At 43.7% G+C, this 20,512-nt stretch overlaps 1 pseudogene; it reads left to right on the forward strand.

Annotated features, from left to right (window-relative positions):
* Positions 1-4,757: 4,757 nt before the first annotated feature.
* LOC123396341 lies at positions 4,758-10,544 on the forward strand (annotated as a pseudogene).
* Positions 10,545-20,512: the final 9,968 nt, after the last annotated feature.

Raw genomic sequence — 20,512 nt, forward strand, 5'->3', positions numbered from 1 at the left:
CTATCTGTGTCAGTCACAATCACTACTAGCATACCATGCAGTTTGAACACAGTCTCAGAGAATTCTCTAGCTACAAATTCCACAGTAATGGGATGCTTCATTCCAATGAAATGTGAATACTTTGTAAATGTGTCCACCACCACAAGTATCAAGTCCTTGTTCTCATAAACTGGTAGCCCTTCCACAAAATCCATGCTCACATGAGCCCAAGCAAAATCAGGAACATGCAATGGTTCCAACAGTCCAGGATAGGGGCAATGTTCATCTTTGTTGATCTGGCACACTGGGTAGGATTTAACAAAGGCAATAACATCTTGTTTCAAACCAGGCCAATGAAACACCAACTTAATTCTTTGGTAAGTAGCTCTCTCACCAGAGTGGCCACCCAACTCTGAATTATGAAATGTTTTCAATAATTCTTGCCTGAGTTCAGTAGCTTTTCCTACTACTACCTTACCCTTGAATATGAGTACACCATTGTTATAAGAATAAGAACCATTACATCCACTGCACACTGAGTGATCCATTCTTTTATCTTCTCATCCTGACTGTAGCTCTTCACAACCTCCAAGACCCAAGTAGGAGTAACATTACTAGCAACCAGCATGGAAGTCCAGTATTTCACTCTAGATAGTGCATCAGCTACCTTATTTTCTTTGCCTCTCTTGTATTCAATTGTGAAGTTGTAACCCAACAACTTAAGCAACAATTTATGCTGGATACCTTCACTCAACTTCTGCTCTTGGATGTACTTCAGACTTTCTTGATCAATTCTGATAATAAGAGCAGTGGCAAGGAAGTAATGTTTCCACTTCTTAATAGCTTCTATGATGGCCATGGCCTCCTTATCATAAGTTGACATAGCAGCAGCTCTAGGTCCAATTGACTTGCTTAAATATGAAATGGGCCTTCCCTCCTGCATCAACACAACTCCTAAACCATACCCACTTGCATCAGCTTCTAGCACAAAAGGTTTAGAAAAATCAGGCAGGATCAATACAGGTGAGTGAGTTAATTTGTCTTTGACCACATCCATTGCTTTGTCTTGTGCATCACTCCAATGAAATGCATCCTTCTTCAGACAGTCAAACAGTGGTCTACAAATAACCCCATAGTCCTTGGTGAACCTTCTGTAATAACCACTTAAGCCCAAGAAGCTTCTAAGTTCAGTAATGTTTTTAGGTGTTGGCCAATCCTTGATTGCTTTGATCTTTGATGGGTCAGTAGCTACTCCTTCCTGACTGATGACATAGCCCAAATACTCAACTTCAGTCTAGCCAAAAGAACATTGTTCCCATCTAGCATACAGCTGGTTCTTCTGCAAGATATCAAACACTTGTGTTAAGTGATCCTTATGTTCCTCCAAAGATTTGCTGAACACCAGAATATCATCAAAGAATGTAACCACAAACTTGAGCATTCCAAAGAGAAAGTTCATCAGTACCTGAAAACTAGGTGTTCCATTTGTTAATCCAAATGACACCACCAATTATTCAAATAAGCCCATGTGAGTTACAAATGCACTCTTATGAATATCCTCTTCAGCCATTCTAATCTGATGGTATCCATTTCTGAGATCAATCTTGGAAAAGAATTTAGCTCCATTTAGCTGGTCCAATAGATACTCAATCACTAGAATTGGATATTTGTTCTTTATTGTGATTGCATTCAACTTTCTATAATCTGTGCACAGTCTCCATGACCCATCTTTCTTTTTGACCAGTAAAACAGGGGAAGAAAAAGGACTGGTGCTAGGTCTAATAACTCCTGCTTTGAGCAATTCTTTGATAATTCCTTCTAAAATATCTTTTTGATGGTGTGGCATTCTGTAAGGCCTTTGATTTACCACCTTAGCTCCTTCTATCAGAGGAACCCTATGATCACAAGGCCTAGTAGGAGGTAATTCAGTGGGCTCCTGAAACAATTGCTCATACTTATCCAGTAAGGACTGTAGTTCCTCAGGTAATTTCTTTTCTCGATTGCAAACCTCCATAGCAGATGATGTGAACAGGACAAAGCCACAAACAGCCTGTTCCATTTATTTTTGATTTAAACGATTGGCTTCTTCAGGTTGTGCCCTTGGCACTGTTTCATTAGAGAATGTAATAGCCTGCCCATTGCCATAGGATATTTTCATTTCCATCTTCACAAAATCCATGTGCACAGGACTGTACTTCTTAAACCAATCAACTCCCAAAATGATATCATAGCCTTTTAATTGTAACACTCTGAAACTATCCTTGAATTCCTGTCCCTGAATCTCATAAGCACAATCTTGCACCATAAACTCACTCCATAACATTTCACCACTAGCTACAGCCACCTTGACTCTAGGAGTAGCTCTTGGTTTCACTAGCATTTTAGATGCCATCTCAAGAGAAACAAAGGTGGAAGTGCTACCACTGTCCACCAGTGTTGTTGCCAAGAACTCACCAACTTTAACTGTCAGAATAAAAGTATTCTTCATAGCACCAATGTCCATAGCTGCATGCATAGAAACCTGTAAAATAGTTTCCCCTAGCACTTGCTCTGCATTTTCCAATTCAGGGTCAGCAAAATCAGTGACAAATATAGTTTCAGGCCACTCTTCTTCCTGTTCTTGTAGAGCTTGCACTTGAGCTTTCTGGTTCATTTTGCAAACCTGTCTATGACCTGGCACCCAAGGCTCCCTACACTTGTAACAAACCTGATTCTGCTTGGCTTTTTGAATGATAACATTCCTGTTCTGACTAACAACACCGCCTTCATTCTTGGTTTGCTCAAACAGGACTTGCCTCCTTGGTTGAGGAATATAAGCTTTGGTTTGCACCACTTGTACTTGAGGTTGGGCCTTTTCCATTCTTCTAGCATACCAAATAGCAGTTTGCATGTCTTTGGGCTTAAAAAACTCCACATGGTTCTTGATGTAAGGACTCAAGCCAGCCAAAAAACTAGTAACATAATAGTTGTCAGGTATTCCAGGGTTTTCCCTCCTCATCACATTAATCAACAATTCAAGCTGCTCCACATAACCAGATAAGGTTGCAGTCTGATGTACAGCATGGAAGGAGCTCACTATGTCACAAGATGAATCCACAACAAACCTCTCTGATAAATAAGAACAGAACTTATGCCATGGTACATTGCTAGGAGCAAATCCAGTCCCTCTCCACCACTGCACTGCAGGCCCTTGAGATATGACACTGCCAATTCAGTCCTATGTTCAATAGGTGTCCTAGCAGCAGCAAAGTATTGATCAAGATTCTGTATCCATGCTTCAGGATCCGCACCTTCAAATTCCACAATGTTAAGCTTTGCAGGTTTCACTGTAAGTATAGGCCTTCTGCTGTCAGGAGGAGCAAACTGCCTGTGCCTCTGTCCATCAGCCCACTCTTCAATTGTATCCAATTCTGCTTGCTGCATAGGTAATAGTTGTTGTTGTCCATTAACATGATGATTATCCACTTTGTTGCTAGCAAAATTTGGGTGCCTATAGGGAGCTTTAACAGTACCATCCAAATTCAACTCCTTTCCTGCATTATCTCTTAGCACACTAGAACCTACTACCACAACTGCCTCCTTTTCCAAACCATGTACTTAGGGTGGAGTAAAATTTTGCAACTGTTTGGGCCTACCGGGAGGAACCCCAGGTGATTGTACCTCATCTACCTTCTTTTGCACACTACCATGTTCTGAATGATCCCCTTGACCCTCTTTAGAACCATGATCTAACATCAGCTTTCTAAAGTTGTTTTGCATAGTAATAAAATTCTTGTTAACCATGTCACGAAACTCATGAAATTCCTTTCTATCCTCCTCTCTACTGTTCTGCAATGTTTTCACATCTAATTCTAAAGAAGCTAACTGCAGATCTCCAGTCAGGACTGAATCTGCTTGTCCTGTCATCTTCAGAAGAACAGGGTGGGTGGTGGGAACGATCAAGGGTTACCTTGAGCCGGATCCAGCCTCTGCACCTTCCGCTGATCCAGATCTGAAACACCAGGCCCTGCTACTCCTCTTTCCCTGCCGAGAATCGACTGCCTCTGATACCAATTGTCAGGAATAGAGCACCTGACTAGCCGAACCAAGCAATTTAAGAGGGAATTCAGACACGAATTTATGATCGGGGAGGAATTATATTGCTTGGAAGAGGGGAAAAAGCAAGTGTAGCGCGCCGCCGGTGGCCTAGGGTTCTACACATACATCAATTTACATGCCTCTTAGGGCTGGAGAGAGTGGCTTATAAAGGCTAGCAAAGGAAAGGCAAAGCAGAATAAAACAGCTTAATTAAATGAGCTCCTGTCGGAAAGTGAATAGCGTCGCGGGCAGCTCCGGTGGCCGTCGGATGCTAGATCAACGCGCCATGACTCCTCCCGCCTGAAGCGGTATCTTTGAATCTCGACCGTTGGATCACCTATCCACACACCACAGCCAAACCGGCACAAGGAAACAGGGGAGATCATCGCTAGAGCCTGACACGCGGGATCCATGGGGGCAAGTTCACTGTCCTCTTTTCCTTAGCTGATCTTTTGTTTTCAGAGAGAACCCTTTATATAGAATCTAATCGAAGTGGAATTTAGTTTTTGCACTTCTACATCAAGATTGCATCTCTGATAATTGCTATTTTCGGGTGGCAAAAGAATATGTGAAGTCTGAGTGTCTTGCACCATTGAAATTACATGCTTGTGACTGTCTAGATGTTGCATATCTGAGAATATCAAATTTGCTTGTTTGTGATTAGTGTGGAATCAACTCTTATTTGTCTTCATTCATGCCAAATGCAGAAAGGCAAGAAAGTTGATGCGCTCAGCGCACTGCCTGATGACGTTCTGGTCAACATTCTCGACCGTCTCGCTGTCCGTGAGGCTGCAAGAACCAGCATCCTCTCCAAGCGGTGGACCTATGCGCCAAGCTGTCTCGGCTTATAGTAAGTGCTCAGCACTTCCTGCCCGATGGCGTTTCATGCACCGACATCTCTGATGATGAATTGGTTCGCATCAACGGAGCCGTGGTTCAAGCGGTAGAGAGCATATTGACACGCAGAAATCCTGGAGAACACACCATCCGCCTTCTGTCGGCCACTTTCTACCTGAGAGATGATGTCCCCATATCCATTGGTCATGCCATGGCGTCACACTTGGTCGAGAATGTCAAATTCAGCGTTATGACAGGGAAATATGACATCATTGAAATGGTTGAGGATGATCTGGTCACCTCTGCGAGAAATTTCATGCTGTTCTTTGATGCCTGTCCAAGTGCATTTGGTGGTCTCACTGCCCTCGACCTCGAGAATTTGAGATTTGGTGAATCAGACATATCCAATGTCCTCATCGCTTGCAAGCGGTTGAAGCGTCTGCGATTGTACAATTGTGACTCTGGTGATTGCAGCACAGTGCCAGTTGAACACGCTCATCTCAGTGAGCTTAGTGTTGTCCACTGTAGGCTCGAACGAGTTATGCTGAACTGGCTCCCTCAACTCACAAGGATGGTCTTTCAAGGCTGGCTGGATTTCCAAGATCCACTGTTCATTGGTCATGTCCCATTGCTGGAGGCTATAAGCCTAACAAATCTCGGCCTTAGTTACCACAAAATGGTGAAGTTAAGTGAGTTTCTTAGTGGTACCTCTATACGAGATCTGAAGTTGGGATTTGAATCCGAAAAGGTAAGTCGAGATTGTTGCTTTGCAAGCTGTGTGCCTTCACTTCTTCTGTGCCCATCTCATTATGTGCTTGTTCGTTGCAGATTTGGGTGCAACCAGAATGTCCGACGCAATGTTTGTCATCTGTTTTCCGCCAACTAAGGTTTTTGAATATAGTTAATCTTCCTGAAGGGTATGATCTCACCTGGACAATATATTTTCTTGAAGCTGCGCCCTTGCTGAAGGAGCTATACATAACGGTATGTGTTTACCTGAAGAATTTTTTTTGCCACATGGGCTTAAGGTTTTGCAAGATTGTCTCACCAGATACCAAAGGTGACTGCTCTACTGACAATTTATGTTTGTCTCGGCCCTTTTTGCTTCCATGCAGGTGTGGGATCATGAGTGTAAAATGGAAATGGACGAGGATAAGAGGAAAGAAGAATCATATTGTGAGAACAAGGGTGTAGGGTGGGACTCAGCCGCAGCAGATTTCCAACACCACAGTTTGGTCACACTCGTAATATTTGGCTTTGAATCTGAAGATTGCTTTGTGAGTTATGTCAGACGTGTTCTGGCGGCGGCGGTCAATCTAGAGGATGTGTTCCTGTATTGTGGGTTGGAGTGTGACAATTGCCCGGACAAGAAGCTTGGCAGGTACCCCTGGACTAAAAGGCAGAGGATCTCACTGAAGAAGATAATGACCGCTGGGATTGAGTCTTTTGCCATATTTCACTATGGTAACATGAGGACTGATCATGTGAAAAGAAGGGAGTACCCAAAGTGCTCACTGCTTGAGGCAAAAAATGATTTTCTCTGAGGCAAAAAGGTGTTGATTTAACAGTGAAGTGTGTTATCAGTGTTGTTACTTTTGGTTGAGAGTTAGTTTTAGTCTTTATTTTGACCGCATGAACCATATCATTAAGTTGTTAACTCAAGAACTGTTATTATTTGCTTGCATTTTGTATCCAAGAACATCAGCACACAACCATTATTAATGGTGCATGTTTTTTGGAGTTGAAAATATTTTTTGTTTAATCAAGCTTGGAAAGGATTATATGAAATCTTGTTTTCAAATATCTCAACGGCAGAGTTCAACTTGTGACCATTGAAATTTGGTGACCCAGAAGGCTTGAAAGTTCAGGTTGAGATTGCTTAGAGTTTTAATGGAGCAGGATAAAATTCTGCTATCTACCCTGTGAAAACCACACCATTTCATGACCCAGTGAATGAACAAGTGTTGGGGAGGTATAGAACTGCTAGCATCTTAGAAGGTTTGAATTTGACAACCTGATGTTTGACTGACTGTAAGAATAGCACACACAGATTTGTTTGATAGTTTGCACAGAATCTTGAAAATCAAGCACAACTGAAAACACCTGGAGATGTTGCATGCTACAGTCCTTAAATGCATCATACCATCATATCAAGTTATCGACCTCTGATTGTGCAGATCATGCTTATTTTTTTGCATTCAGTTTTGATGTACATGGCCAGATATGGCATACAATACTCATTTTTTTATGTAAAGTTGAGTGCAATCATGATCCAGGGATGGCTAGAATTTTAATATGGTATACAGTGCTTATAGTGTCTACTAGCTCTTAGAAGTGCTCCCAATATCTACCAGCTGCAACATATAACTATTTTATGTTCTCCTTTTTTTGCAAATTGTAACAGAAATCAAAGGATTGATAAACATCATGTTGATATGAGGGAGTGCTGCCGATGGACTGATGTACTTGACAGAAGCATCAGAGAGAGAGAGGTGACTTGGAAAGGGGACCTGATGTGATTCTCCTATAGTGTGAACTAATTAGATTGTGGTCGTTTTAGTAAATGTAATTTTTACAATTCAGATTAGTGCCGGTGGCTGCACTTCCTAGTTCAGTCCAGTTTTTCGCTTTTAGTGTAGTCTCTGTTTCTTTCTATATTTGGGTCTGATGATGTTGTTATAAGGGAGAGGCCTAATTCTTCCGTCGTTGTTCTAAACGGGTTGGAAACTGGGTTAATGTAAAAACCTGTTTTTGTGGGGCTGTTAAGCTGAGACACAATGTACATACATTCAGGACGCGTATGGTAGCCTGCATCAAGGAGAGGGCAGCAGTTCTCTTGTCAATCCACTTTTGTGTGTTTGGTAGGGTGTAAAAGCTCTACTCAGAGCAAAAAAAGGCCCCAGCATAACTGAGCCCAGCACCCTCGTGGAGGAGAGCTATGTTGAGCCCAGCTCCCTCGCCCCGCTGCTCCCCGGCCGCCTCGCCCTCGCCCTCCCGTGCCCTGCCGCACCTCGCCTGAGCCCCGCCGGCCTCGCCCTCTCCCTCCCCGCTGCATCGTGCCCCTCCCGAGCCCCGGTCGCCGCATCGCGCCCCTCCCGAGCCGCTTCTCGCCCGAGCCCCGCCGGCCCTCCTCTTTCTCCTCCCGAGCCCCGTCGGCCCTCCTCTTCCTCCTCCCGAGCCTCGCTGGCCCTCCTCTTCCTCCTCCCAAGCCCCCGCGGCGGCCTCGCCCTCTTCCTCCCCGCCGGGACTCCTCTCCCCGCGCCCCGCCGGCCCTCCTCTTCCTCCCTCGCAATGCACCTCTTCCTCCTCCCTCTTCCTACCAAACAAAGTCTCACCTCAGCATGTATCAAAACATACATTACTATCAAACAACAGCAAATGCATCTATTCAACATGTTTACACTGACCATGTCTTAGGTGGGAACAACCATGCTAGGTAGGGAATGCAACCAAACACGCCCTCAGGCACCGGAAGGGCAATACATTCACGACAGGGAGATAGAGTGCAGAGGGACATTTGTCAAGTTGTAATTGGTTGAAAAGAAAAATGACTGAAACCCAATTGATTTTTATCCGACTATGAAAAAGACAGTCCCAACCATTAAATCTTTAAAGTGAAACGTGTACCTCAAAACACATTTGGTCATTTTTTTTTCTTCCTCTTTACTACGTTTTGCGGTTTCCTTTTTCTATTTTTTGTTTTTATGTTTCTTTTCCTTGCTTTTAGTTTTTACATAGTTTAAAAAAAAAATCACATTTAAAAAAAATTGGAATTCCAATTTTTCTTGTGTTTAAAAATAAAGTTCATAATTTGATTTTTTTTCATGTTTTTCAAAAACAATTTATGTTTTAAAAAAATGTTCAGGTTTTGTTCATTTTTCACAAAAATTAATAAATGTTAAAAATGTAGAAAATGATCAGAATTTCAATTTTTTCTTGTTTTCAGAAATACTACAATTTTTTCAAAATTTATTCAATTTGATTTTTTTTCGCGCTTTTCAATAAAAAATATAATTTGTTTGGGTAATTTAAATTTTTGTTCAGTTTTTCAGAAATTCTGCAAGTTTTTCAAAATTTATTAGATTTGAATTTTTTGACACTTTTCAATAAGTTCTTTTTTGTAATTCCAATTTTTGTTTATGTTTCCCAAATAAAATTCCAAAAATAATGTTCACCCTTTTTCTAATTTTGTTCTCAATTTTTTGAATGAGAAGCTACGGGAAGGATTTTTTGTTGAGTCTACAAGCTATAGGAAGGTGCTGCAGTATTTTGATGAGCTACAGTGGACCGATGCAGCGTTGTGTTAGGGCCAGTTCTTTTGGTAACTTTTAGAATAAGCTAAAATAAACTGCCCCTACCCAGCTTATTCTAGAAGCCCAATCAAATTTATTCTTTTAGAAGCACAAAAAAGCTACAAAAAGAACTGGCCTGGTTTGCCTGGCAATGGGCCGGCCGAGTTCGCCCGCCTGTGCGTCCCCACCTGGTCTTGTGACCGTTGGTGCGTGGCCTCCCCTTAACAAAAAGTTGTTCCTCAACACGAAAGAGGAAAGCAAAAACTAGCCAGTAGCCGCCGCCGTCTCCAAGAACATGGGCGAGGAACTGAGAAACCAATCTGCCGCCGCCGTCTGCCGATCTTTCCCCTCACATCCCGTCGCTTCCGCCGTCGTCCGCTTCCTGTTTCTTCGTCCGTCGTCCCTCCCCGCACGCACGCTCACACCTATCTCGAGCGGAGCAGGGGATCAATTGATGTTGACATCTCCGCCGCCTCGCCGAGTTTCTTGCTCGCCTTAGCTCGCGGGGATGGAGCAGGACGCCGCCGCCCGTCCCCTCGCACCAGGCCCAGGACGACGGCGCCGTGGACGGCTGGACGCGCGACGACAGGGAGCCCCCTCCTACGGCGCCCCGGCGGAGTGCCCGAGGCCGTAGATCCTCCTCCGCGGGCGCCTCCGTGCAGCCAGGGCGCTCGTGCGCGGCCCTCAACTACGACGGTGCGTGCCCTTCAACCCCCTGTCTCGAATCCATGGATTGTATTTGTCATTTGTTTCTGATCTGAGTGTCCATGGACGGTGGCAGGCAGCGGTGGGAGGAGCCCTGCGACAACCTCGACGCCTGCTGTCGCGACCACAACCACTGCATCCGCAAGAAAGGTACTGAACCAACCCCCCCCCCCAACGATTGATAAGATTAGCAGCCGTGGATGCAGTGACGTGGCTAGAGAATTTCAGACCGTTGCTGCTATAGATCTACTCTGCTCCGCCATCTTGTTAACTGATGGCAATGCATCAGCTGTGTGGCTCCCGGTTTTATGCAGCAGCTGTTCAACTACTGATTTATTGCTTGGTGATCAATTGTGGGCGCTTAGATAATTTATACTGGGTAAATTGCAAAGCTCAGTAGCATGCACACCTGAATTCGCTGTGATGACCGGACAGGTTACATGTTCAGATAATTATATGCTCTTATGGGAGGAAAAGAAGAATATCACATTTTTGTCTTAGAAAAGGGTTGCGGCAAACTTTTCATAGGCGCACCTGTTATAAGAAATGGAAGTATAGATAATTATATGAGCTGCATATTTCCTTTATTATATATGTGATCCAGAAGTGCAGGTTCGTGAACTGAAAAACTGGTGGTTACATGCAGGATTTTGACCTCCATAGGAAATCTGCAAGGGGAACAACAACAAAGATTGAGTATTAAGACTCGAAGAGCTACCATCAAGAGTATGTCTCGACAATCAAGTATAGTGTAAGCACTCATTTTTCTTTCAGACATCGATTTAAATTAGCAATTAACTACAATAAATAGTAATCAACATATTTGTCTTATACATACTAAGAGAACTTAGTAATGTCATGTGTCGTATAGACTTAAATTTATCTCATTTAGTTAATTAGAGCACAAAGAGTGAATATCAAATTGGCTAACTCGAATTATCTCTAACTTTCACCATACCATGTGTACAGTATCCATTAAAGTCTAAAAATGGCTCAGTAGTGGCCTTCCGCCCTTCCTTACTGTTTTTCACTTCTAAAAAATCTCAACTGAAGACTGCAACGCAATATATGTCCAGTTCACGTTTATGATGCCTGAGTAACCTAGAAAAAAAACGAAGTTCATATATAGTTTTGTAGTGAGTAAACTAAGAAGGGTAAAATTGGGAAGAAGAAACACAACGATCAACAGTAGTTATATCTTTATCTTAAATTAAACTGAAGTTGCCATGGCAACAATATCTTATAAAACTCTGATTTTGTAGCAGTACGCTAAGTTTCACTTAATCTGCAAAAAGTCAAATCAGATTTTAGCACAGACATAGTGGTAAATATTCTGATGGTAAGCAGGTATGAATGTTCCTAGAATAAAAAGTTACTGTTATGCCCCCACCTTATATTACTAAAGTTGGTACAACAACCAACAACCAACAACAACCAAGCCTTTGAGTCCCAAACAAGTTGGGGTAGGCTAGAGTTGAAACCCATAAGATCTCGAAGCCAAGTCATGGCTCTGGAACGTGGATAGCTAACTTCCACGCACCCCTGTCCATGGCTAAGTCTTTGTCGATATTCCAAACCTTCAGGTCTCTCTTAACGGACTCCTCCCATGTCAAGTTTGGTCTACCACGACCCCTCTTAACATTCTCAGCACGCTTTATCCGTCCGCTATGCACCGGCGCTTCCGGTGGCCTCCGTTGAGTATGTCCAAACCATCTGAGACGATGCTGGACCAGCTTCTCTTCAATCGGTGCTACCCCAAGTCTCTCTCGTATATCGTCATTCCGTACCCAATCCTTCCTTGTGTGGCCACATATCCATCTCAACATGCGCATCTCTGCTACACCTAACTGTTGGATATGTCGTCTCTTGGTTGGCCAACACTCCGCGCCATACAACATCGCAGGTCGGATAGCTGTCCTATAAAACCTGCCTTTTAGCTTTTGTGGCACTCTCTTGTCACAGAGTACGCCAGAAGCTTGGCGCCACTTCATCCATCCAGCCTTGATTCGGTGGCCCACGTCTTCATCGATATCGCCATCCTTCTACAACATGGACACCAAATATCGAAATGTGTCTCTCTCCAGTACCACCTGCCCACCAAGGCTAACCTCTCCATCCTCGTGCCTAATAGCACTAAAACTGCACCTGATGTATTCAGTTTTAGTTCTACTAAGCCTAAAACCTTTCGATTCTAGAGTCCGCCTCCATAACTCTAACTTTCTATTAACCCCCGTTCGGCTATCATCGACTAGCACCACATCATCCGCAAAGAGCATACACCATGGGATATCTCCTTGTATATCCCTTGTGACCTCATCTATCACCAAATCAAAAAGATAAGGGCTCAAAGCTGACCCTTGGTGTAGCCCTATTCTAATCGGAAAGTCATCGATGTCGCCATCACTTGGTCGAACACTTGTCACAACATTATCACACATATCCTTGATGAGGGTAATGTACTTTATTGGGACTTTGTGTTTCTCCAAGGCCCACCACATGACATTCCGAGGTATCTTATCATAGGCCTTCTCCAAATCAATGAACACCATATGAAGGTCCTTCTTTTGCTCCCTGTATCTCTCCATCAGCTGTCATACCAAGAAGATGGCTTCCATGGTAGACCTCCCAGGCATGAAACCAAATTGGTTTTTGGTCACGCTTGTCAACCTTCTTAAGCGGTGTTCAATGACTCTCTCCCATAGCTTCATAGTATGGCTCATCAACTTGATTCCGCGGTAATTAGTACAACTTTGAACACCCCCCTTGTTCTTAAAGATTGGTACTAAAATACTCCGCCTCCATTCTTCGGGCATCTTGTTTGATCGAAAAATGAGGTTGAAAAGCTTAGTTAGCCATACTATCGCTATGTCTCCAAGGCCTCTCCACACCTCGATGGGGATACCATCAGGACCCATCGCCTTGCCTACTTTCATCCTTTTTAACGCCTCCTTAACCTCACACTCCTAGATACGTCGCACAAAGCACATGCTGGTATCATCAAAGGAGTCGTCTAGCTCAATGGTAGAGCTGTCAACCTCTCCATTGTAAAGGTTGTCAAAGTACTCCCGCCATCTACGCTTGATCGCCCCATCCTTCACAAGAAGCTGATCATCTCCGTCCTTGATGCATTTGACTTCGCCGACATCCCTCGTCTTCCTCTCCCTAATCTTGGCCATCTTATAGATGTCCCTTTCGCCTTCCTTAGTGTTTAAACGTTGGTAGAGGTCCTCATACGCCCGACCTCTCGCTTCACTCACCGCCCGCTTTGCAGCCTTCTTCGCCACCTTATACTTCTCCATGTTAGCTGCACTCCTGTCCAGATATAGGCATCTGAAACAGTCCTTCTCCGTAATAACCTTCTGGACCTCATCGTTCCACCACCAGGTGTCCTTAGCTTCCCTTCTACTTCCCTTGGTCACCCCAAACTCCTCTACAGCGACCTTCCGCAAGAAGGTCGCCATACTCGTCCACATCAAGTTTGCATCGCCTCCTTCCTCCCAAGGGCCCTCCTTAATGACCCTCTCCCTGAAAGCCTGGGAGGACTCCCCCTTGAGCTTCCACCACTTTGTTCTAGCGACTTTGGCGCGCTTATCCCGTTGGACACGAATCCTAAAGCGGAAGTCAGCAACCACAAGCTTATGTTGAGGGACAACACTCTCTCCAGGCATCGCTTTACAATCAATGCAAGCGCGTCTGTCTTCTCTTCTAGAGAGGACAAAATCAATCTGGCTAGAGTGTAGACCACTAGTGAACGTCACTAGATGGGATTCTCTCTTCCTAAAGAGGGTGTTAGCTACAACCATGTCGTAGGCTAGAGCGAAGCTCAGGACATCTTCTCCTTCTTGGTTCCTAATGCCATAGCCAAAGCCCCCATGCACCCTTTCAAAACCTGTGTTAGATGTACCCACATGACCATTGAGGTCTCCTCCTATGAAGAGCTTCTCACCAATAGGTACCCTCCTAACCAAGTCCTCCAGGCCTTCCCAGAACTCCCTCTTGGTGCTCTCATTGTGGCCTACTTGCGGGGCATACGCGCTGATAACATTGAGGACTAAGTCCCCAACTACCAGCTTGACAAGGATCATCCGGTCCCCTTGCCTCTTAACGTCCACAACTCCATCCCTAAGGCTCTTGTTGACCAAGATGCCTACTCCATTCTTGTTTGAAGTTGTCCCCGTGTACCACAACTTGAAGCCGCTATCCTCCACCTCCTTCGCCTTTTGTCCCTTCCATTTGGTCTCTTGGACACATAGGACATCAACACGCCTCCTCACCGCCGTATCAACTAGCTCCCGTAACTTACCCGTCAGGGACCCTACGTTCCAGCTACCTAAGCGTATCCTCCTAGGCTCGGCTAACTTCCTTACCCTCCGCACTCGTCGAGTCAAATGCGAAGACCCTTGCTCATTTTTCACTACACCAGGGCGTCGGTGCAGCGCGCCACTAAGGATGTGGTGACCCGACCCTTGCTCACTTATCACCGTATCCAGATCAAGATACGGCGCGCCACCAAGGGGGTGACGGCCGGCCCTTGCCCATTTGACACCACACCCGGGTTCCGATGTGGCGCGTCGCTAAGAGGGTTATGCCCCAACGAGTTTCCTTTGGGTCTCATCTCCATAAGAGTCGCTGGGTTTTTCACGTTGGCTCGCCACGCCTATCACAACCCTCCTTTACCCCGGCTTGGGACCGGCTATGCTGAGACAACATAGGCGGAGTTATATTACTAAAGTTGGTACTATATATAAATTCGAGGAGTGATATAAACAAAGTAGTACGTAAACATGCAAAAAAATCACAAAAGAAAATAAGGTATAAGATTAGTTTCATAATCACAGTTATGCAAGAGAATACTGAATGACATGGACATCCACGGGATCGCTTTGGGTAGTCAATTGTTAAGTTAATTACCAGTATGGTGTCACTTAGATAGTACTTCAGATAATATTCTCTAAACTTGATGAAAGTTCTTTTACGGCTGAGATCGTTGTTAAAAGGAAATACGATTCAGTATTTTTGCAAGATAACAATTCTTTTTTCATGAGTATATAGAAGAAATATAGTGTTTCTTCAAGATAACTTGTGTTGGCTGTTATGCAGGAAACGAATTACTGAACTCACAGAAAGTAAATTGTGTATCCCATCCAGAACCTAATGGACATCCAGGGGATCACTTTGAGTAGGCAATTGTTTGTGGAGAAAAATGCATGGTACTAAAGCTAACATTCCTCAGATGAAATCAACTGTTAGCAACTGGGTCTTCTATCTTCAGACAACAATTTGTTAGTTGTTCCTCGCCTTAGTGCGTCTTCTCATATTACTGTTTTTAAACTACATTACAGTGTGCTTATTATTTTCTATTTTTTTTACAATGAATTAATTAAGTAAAACTAGAAGTGTCTGAAGTAGATGTAGCACGGCCTTTAGGATTGTGCACACGGATGACGCCAATTTCGAGTAGTCGTACTTCTACATATTTGCTCACTAAATCAGCTTCACTTCATCACATTCACTTTGGAGCAATTTCATACAGAAGTTATACCGCTATCAAGGGAATGCTTGACTTCCATGTAGCTCCAGCTTCAAGAATAGAAAATTTGATGGAAAAAATATATTTGATTGGTTGAGGGGAAAGAAGGGGTATCCACTTACTGTGACAGTGGTGGGTAATTTCCCCCAACTCCAGCTTCTAGAGTTTTTTGAAGCATCCTCTGAGGAGCTTCATAAAAACTTTGAAGTTATACCCCAGATTCTAGTTTTTTTGTGAAGCGGCACATCGTGGAGCTACCCCGTTTGGCTTGTCTTTTCTCGAGCAGAGCTGAATTTTAAGGAGCAGAGCAGTCCCAAACAGTAGCCCCATGATTATTATGAACATGGTAAACTCTGAAGCTGTTTTCTTTATTAGTCCTATAGAAGAAACCGAACTATTTGTGTGGGGCCAGGGAAGCGTAATTTCAATAGAACTGCATTTGCTTGGGCAAGAGAAATCAACTCAACGCTGCAGTTTCTCCATATGAAGCAGTAAGAAGAGGCGTACCATTGTAAACCGATTAGAGTGAAAACTGCATCTTTGGCGTGTGGTCAAACCCGGCAAGCTGCAACTATGTGGAGCATCCACATAATCTGATCGTCCGTGCACATCAGCCACATCTTCAGCGAGCAAGATCAGGCAACTGTTATTGTATTGAGTATCCGGATGTTAACCGTCATGAAAATGACTACATGGATCGATGTGCTCTAAGGGAGAAGCCAAGCACACCTGGTAGATACATTATTTGAATTCAGGAAGATTCAGATAATGTTTAGATAGATGGGCTCTAAGGGAGAAGTGGCGCACTTTCTTGAGCTATCTAAGTATAGATAGATGGGCTCTAAGGGAGAAGTGGCGCACTTTCTTGAGCTATCTAAGCATCCAGGGAAGTGATTCCACAAGCTAGAGAACATTCTCCTCTTTTCTTTTTCAGAGTTGAGCTCAGGCTAAGGCCAAGCATGGATCAATGTTTGTCAAATCATTCTCTGTTGAGTTGAGTCCTCGCCGAAGGTGCCGTGCCGTATAGTACTTCTCCGGTTATAGGTGATAGGTGCATGGCTTCCGCTCATAAAGAATGAGTGAGACCGACACTCAATCAATCAGTCACCAGTAGAGGATAAAGGAAAAAGGGGTTCATCAATGAGAGGCGCATGAGATTCTGTATTAGCCAACTCTTTCTAACTATCACTAGGCCGTATACTCCGATTCTCTGTGGATGATTTCCTTCTCTCTCGTTCAATGCCCTTTGGTCTCGAGGATCACCATTTGGTGGGGTTGGGTCACACCCGAAGTCGTATTGGAGAATTGAGCGGAACTACTTCCATGTGCACTCTTTTATCGGGTCAGGAAGCCCTGTTTTTGAAGCAGGAAGACCTCTTCGTCATCATTATTGGGGTATGGGCCCTAAATCATTGGAAAATACGGTTTTCTTTAGGGAATTTACATGATATCGCCTCCTTCTGTACTAACAAGGGAATGGATGAGTTCACTTAAGAAGCAGGCCTGGCCGGTACTAAAACAGAGAAGTCAGCTCAGGTTTCATCTCATCTAAGCAGCAGCCAAGCGATGATTTTGGAATCGTGCCATGCTTGACAGTTGGACTTCTCGCCATACATAGAAATAACTGCCGATGAGCTAGCTATCCCCGATATGATCTGGTACTAGACTTCACACATGTTGCCATCGTATAATCGGAGAATCAACGCTGCTGTCTACCTTCGGAAAGCTAAATAGATGATTTTCGATACCGGGATGACTACTCCCGAGGCCTGTTTTAACTAAAGAATTTACAGGTGGCCCGGTCGGTAAACTATTCCCGAGAGAGGAGAAGCAGAAACATCAATCTGTATTTTCGTATCATATTCCAGCAGCTCCAATGCCTTAGAGCGGGATCTTATCTTCCTAGAAAGAAATGAGTGTTGCACGCGGATAGCCAGCTACTCCTTATGAATGGGATGCATGCATATTTCAATTCATGAACTGAAGCTCGTAGAAATCCTTCCTATCCGCCTAGTTACCTATCCGGACTTGTTTCGTAGAAATCCTACCTTGCTTTTAGGCGGAGAAAGACTATTTTTTAGTTTCTTCGGTGCAAAAGTGCCGTAGGCAAGTCCGTTTCATATAGCTGCAAAAGTTAGCAAGTCCTTTTTCCCTAAGGAAACTCGATTTCCAATGAAAAAAGTGCGGATCACTATGGGTCAAAAGTAGTGTTTTTCTAGTTTACCTCAAAAATGCATGTATTGAGAGCAATATTTTTCGATCAAGTCCTAATCACTTAGCTATAAAAGTAGGCTTTTTTCATCTCCCGAAACCCAGGCCCTCTCCCCAAAACTCCACACCAAGCCTTTAGATACGCAAATATGAGCTTGCCTTGGCTTTATTGCCCTTATCGGATGGAAGTTATGGATGAGAAATGACGTATCTTACTTATCGAATCTCAAGTAACGGATGAGAATTGACGTATTCAAAGTGGAAAGAACGAATATTGATTCTCGTGGATGAACGGAGGAAATGGGAACTTGGTCTTTGCACTCTTCTTTCGGGGGGGTTATCCCATGACATGAAAAAGACCAATCAAAAACTTTTGCAAGTTAATCCCTACTATCAATGTCATGCAGGAAACTGACACACCAAATGATTCCACAGAAGAGATTGCAGTACAAGAAGAAGAAGAAATCCCACAGGATCAGGACTCCCCTCCAAATGAGTATCTCATGCATATTTCGGCTCATGCAGTTTCAGGGCAGGTCACTGCTGTCACATTTTCAGTCAAGGTCACTGTTGGTGGACAAACAGGCATTGCCCTTATTGATACCGGCAGTTCAAGTACATTCATTGATTTGTATTTAGCAGTTACAACCAGTTGCCATATCCAAAAGAAAAAATCGGCTAAAATAGCTGTGGCTTGGGGAGGCCAACTTACATCTGGGGCAATCATAGAAGACACTGCATTCTGCTTCTTGGTTTTCCAAAGGTTCGGAGGAGCGGAAGAGTTTCTAGTCGAGAAGGGTCGGGCATTAGCAGATCCTTCAATCCCAACTCTTGAAAAGAAGAAACCAATTTTCAGGCATCTCCTCCCCTCGGGTAATATTATCATATAGAAAGAAACGTTGCGATTCCCTTGCGTCTTAGACATTTAACTGATGCGGGGCGGGGAATCGAGTCTATTCAGGAGTGCATTTCCCTAGCGGACGAGGTGATTGATGCACGATCTTGTCAAATTGATTGATTTAGTTGGCGACGAAAAAGAGCACGAAATGCAACTTGAAAACGCATATGTTAAGTACCTTCGTTGATGAGATGCTTAACATGTCGATTCATTTCATCTTGTTTATGAAACAGTACCAAATCCCGATCAAACTCTAAATCAATGTTTTGTTTTTCACTCTCAAATTATCATAGAGAAAGAGTTGATGTGAGATGAGACTATTCTCGATCGATAAATGCGATAGGAGCCTATGTGTTTCACGGGCAACCGGCCAATAGGGGAAGGTTGTGAATCCGGCGAACCGACCGCTTTAAGAACCTGATTGTCTTCTCTCACTCAGTTATCAATTAACAAAGATGACCCATTCTTTTTCGCCCTAAAAACAACAAGGTATGGTACTTTTTCTACAAATCGAGATTGTGTGGGTGTCCGCTCATGTTCACGTTACATGCTAAATCAGGCTTTCCTTGGAAAAACCAAGGACAACCCATATCTCAGTCTCCTTTCTCTTTTCGGGAGTTCCAACCTCCGCGCCTAGCCGCAGCCTAAACGCTGGTTCTATCCCGGCCAAGCAAGCAAGGGGAACCCCGGTGGGAAGAGGGAAAGAAAGATCAGGGGAAGAAGCGGGGTAGAGGAATTGGTCGACTCATCAGGCTCATGATCTGAAGATAGCGGGTTCGAATCCTATCCCCGTCTCTGCATAAGTATCCACCGACTTTCATGGTTTTCATGTGATTATAGGTACTCTTTTCTTGATCGTAGAACCTTGCGACTGCATGCCAAAATGCCTTTCATTTCTCTTAGAGGGTCTTTGTCCTACTTATAGTATCTTTCCTCCAGCCTATTGAAACTCGTGTTTTTATTAACCAACAACACATGCACTTTGTTAGAACTAAAGAAAAGGTTATTCAATCCACTAGTGCAACTGAAGTGAAGGAATTACCTATTCTGAACCTTCACAAGAAAGAGCTCATAACCACTGCTTGTGAACAGTTCTCCTCAACTGAAGGCGCACTACTGTTACTATCAGTCTAGTCTCTCGAGGGCACTCTTTCGATCTTGAACAAACTTACTTCTCTGGAAGAGAGATATTCAAAAAACCCGATTTTCGGTCCTGTCTTAAGAACCCGACTCCAAAGAAAGAAAAAAGAAAAGCCAATATGCCATGTATCAAAACAATAGGGATAGGGGTAGTTGTATACCACCTACGAATAGGAAGATCCTGGGTTTTGTAAGAAAACTACGAATAGGAAGATCCTGGGTTTTGTAAGAAATCCAATTTCATCAATTCTAAGCACGGTAATGGCAGTGCTCCTATCCAACGGCCGGGGATCTATTCGATTTCTCAATTTGCCAATGCCGATAAGCTTAGGTTGTTATTTCATTGTCTTGCGCTAAAAAGGCACCCTCCTATTATGCTAACAAAGGGACGGATAACGGCAAAACGGAACAACAATAGCGAAAGCAGGTACAGTAACGGCGCAATCCCTAAAAAAAGAATCAAAATAGAGAAATTTAGAGCGTTGCAAATTTCCTTCTTTTGATAATGCTACCCACACAGTCACGGCTCCTATCCGGTCACCGGGTTAAACAATTGATTCCTCTCAACGCATCCCCGCGGTAAAGAGCTAGTCGTATTCTTTTGATAATTCTCTAGTTGTATTCAAGCAAGAGTCCTCGGCATCCTACGAAAACAAGCGCTAGGAATATCAATAGTGTTAGCGTTAGCGTCCTGGCCTTTGCTTGGGAATTCCTCTATGGAATTCCAAACATGCCATTGCTTTGCCTTTGCTCGTCCCTTTGATTCAATCCTTCTTCTCCTCGAAAGCTACAACTAGAAAATATATTCTTCTTTGCCGGTGCGAACCCTTCTTTTGAATAACA

The sequence above is a fragment of the Hordeum vulgare genome, chromosome 1H (assembly GCF_904849725.1).
Source record: "Hordeum vulgare subsp. vulgare chromosome 1H, MorexV3_pseudomolecules_assembly, whole genome shotgun sequence".
NCBI lineage: Eukaryota > Viridiplantae > Streptophyta > Magnoliopsida > Poales > Poaceae > Hordeum > Hordeum vulgare.